The sequence below is a fragment of the Oryzias melastigma genome, linkage group LG5 (assembly GCF_002922805.2).
Source record: "Oryzias melastigma strain HK-1 linkage group LG5, ASM292280v2, whole genome shotgun sequence".
Lineage (NCBI taxonomy): Eukaryota > Metazoa > Chordata > Actinopteri > Beloniformes > Adrianichthyidae > Oryzias > Oryzias melastigma.
In genome coordinates this window covers 9,341,771-9,344,844 of record NC_050516.1, presented here as the reverse complement: position 1 = coordinate 9,344,844, position 3,074 = coordinate 9,341,771, and the positions used below count along the sequence as shown (strand labels likewise).

The 3,074-nt window shown below is 41.1% G+C and overlaps 1 protein-coding gene across 5 annotated transcripts in view; it reads left to right on the top strand.

Annotated features, from left to right (window-relative positions):
• dlgap4b (discs, large (Drosophila) homolog-associated protein 4b) overlaps positions 1–3,074 on the top strand; it is a 707,978-nt gene that overhangs the window by 597,029 nt on the left and 107,875 nt on the right. For all 5 annotated transcript variants that reach the window (XM_036211831.1, XM_024270790.2, XM_024270791.2 and 2 more), the window contains exon 2: positions 1,435–1,490. The gene's annotated coding sequence lies outside the window, so the exon portion shown is untranslated. The remainder of the gene's footprint in view (positions 1–1,434; positions 1,491–3,074) is intronic.

Sequence of the window (3,074 nt, the reverse complement as noted above, 5' to 3'; positions counted from 1 at the left end):
TACTGTGAATGACTTCCTTAATGAGGGACATGTCGATACCATGACAGTCAGTAGATTTTTTACTTTTCATTTGGTGAACAACTTCAAGAACGTCGCTTGGACTTACTCCACTCAGAAACATTGTGTTCATATTGGAATCTATTTTGCTTTTCATGTCACTCACAACTGGTATCTTTTCAGCCAATTTAGCACCAACATTTACAAAGAAATTGTTAAACTCATTAACTATTTCCTGTTTGTCCTCAATAGTCACTTTATCTTTTTTAATATAATTTGGAAAACAGTTGTCTTTTTTCTTTTCTATTTGCAAGACAAATTCTCGTGCCCCGCCCCTCTTTTGTCGTGTGACAAATTTGTGACAACAAATATGTTCCTGAGATTGACGCTATAAGGAAAGGTGTCTGTGGATATCTGACTTAGAATGTATGAAGATACAGATGATGTTGAGAAATCCGGTTTATTTAGTGTGAAGAGTACAACCAAAAATTGGTAATCATGTCTCCATGCTTGGGTTTATATGATTATTATTAAAATATTTTCTGGGTAGAGGGGGGTGTGTCTGAGTGACAACCCCCTCTGCTGTGTTTCTGTGTCTCTGTGGCTGAGCTTGAAGGCTCTGTGTCTGATATTAACCGAGGGGGGGAATTAGGAAAACCTTTTTCCCTTTTTTTTTTTACTTTTTCGATGGGGCCCGAGCCGGCAGGCTGCACCCCACAGTGGCTCTCTGTCTGCCGGCATATCGAGTGAGTGAGCTCCACCGCGGGAGAGAAAGCCATTGAAAACATCAAGTGCCCAAACTTGAGTTCCTGATTGGCAGATGCGACGCAGCGACCTGTCAAACTTCAGATATTTTAATTTTGGCTGCACTGCCCAACTTTGTCAGTGCCATTCAAAGTCTAAAGAGTAACCACACAGCGAAGTTGGAGGCTGACTCCACCCACAACCGAAATTAGAAAATCCAGTCAGAGGGGTGGGGCTTGTGGGGCTGGACTGTTACCATTACTGGAGCTGCAGATCATGACGTCAGACTTCAGAAACTTACACGGTTTGACCAATCGCAAAAGTCAACTGTCATACCTCAATTCAACCTTTAGGGGGCAGCACCCAGACGGCTTTAGACTACATTTTTAAGAATTAAACTATTTTATTTTAATATATCAAAAATGTTGCTATGACCAACAGACAGCACCTTTAGAGCCCCATTTATACCGGGAGGTCAAAGCCAACAAAAGTTGATTGAGGGTTTGGTTAGCCTTTAAACTGAGAGGTTCAGTGACCTGGTTTGGTTTTGGCTTTAAGCACTTTCATCCTCGAGCAATCTTGGATTTTTCCTGCAGCTCTCAGTACTCTGACAGCTGCCTAAGAACTTAACCGAGCACAAAGATGTTCAGCTTGTCATAATTATAAAAGCTAATGAGCCATTTTGTCTTTCAGGGTTTTTATCTTCACTGGGCCTGCTCCTCTGGGACCTTCGCCAACTCTTCAAGAAGGTAAGCTGGTCCTCTTCAAGCTCAGGACAATGACATTCTGCTGTATCTTCTGATGAAAACACTGAACCATGTCAGACTGGCGTGCTTGATGCTGGTAACGCATGCATGGAAACAGCTGAGCCATCAGGAGAATTTTGCTCACAGGACACAGAAAGGGCATGACTTGACCTTGTCTGTATGAAGTAAATGAAGCAGGATAAACCCTGAAGGCGGTTAGACTGGGCTTGTCTCTCAGACAGAAAATACGCAGTGGAAGGCCGGCATTACATCTGATAAACCTCTTTGTTTGTTGAGTCCACCATCAAAAATACAAAAGTCCATCCTTGTCATCCTGCTGTAAGGATGAGAGGCGTGTTTTGTCACAGTCAGCCTGCGAGCGCTGCGATGGAGCGTAGCTGCAGTGCTCAGCATCGCGGTTGTCCTTTCTCAAAGGGCTTCCCTGAGGAACAACACTCAGCTCGTGATTTTCACACTGAATTAATTTCTTCCAAAGCGCAAATCCAAGTCTGAGATGCTTTCCATAAGAGTGCACAGCGCTGAGATCTTCCTCCTTACAGGATCTGAGGTAAAAAAAAAAAAAAGTCTAATTAAATGCAGCAGAAAGAAAGAAACAGGACCTGCGACTGTGTGACCTGTTTGATTTCTGTGACATTGATGGTTCCTGCTGGGTTTTCTTGCTCAAAGAAACAAATCAATATCCTCGCCGCAGTTGATGCATTAGTGATTTTTCTTTTTTGTCTTTCGCTCCACTGAACTTCGTGCTATGTGCACAAAACACTGATCCATTCATCAAGCTATGCTGAAACAGTGAAAGCAAGAGTAAACACATAAAAAGATTTTTTTTAGTCTTGAGACAAAACTCAGTCTGCAAGATGGTGACCAAACTGACTGATGTATAAAATGAAACCATACGAGCAATAGGAGCCCGATAAACCTTAAAAGACCTCGATATACTTTAAACCCTCCATTTACTTAACCCAATCAAAGGCTTTTTTTTCTATAATTAGTTAAAAGCCCATAAACAACCCAAGTTTGCAGGACAAAAACATAATCAGCATCAGTAATGTCTGAGTTCAATCAAATTACCTTCAGCTTCCTAAACAAATGACACATCAGTTCTTTACTGACACATAAAGTGCGTTCCATTTAAACCATCAGTTCATCTGAACAAATATTTCACTGCATCGGTCACAGGAGGCTCTCAATTTATGTTGATTTCATCCGAGCCACAAGAAATAACTGCTGCAGTTCTCTAAAGAAAACTGATGCTGTGTAGTCCAAACATGTGAGCTGCTTTGACCAGTTAACATTTTGAGGTCTACTGTGTGTGATTGTAATGTCACGCATTGAAAATAGCTCACTTCCCACTCCAATGAAATGAAACTGATTCACTCGCCACTTTTTGGTTATACAGACACCACCATGTTGGAGCCAGACAGCTATGGAGCTAAATTGGGGCCAATATCCTTTTAACACCAAATAAAACAAATTGAAAACATTTTGGTGTTTGGCAAAAAAAAATTGTAAAATGTCCAAAACCTTTTGCTGTTTTAAAACAAATGTTGTTCAATTTTTGAGTTTTAA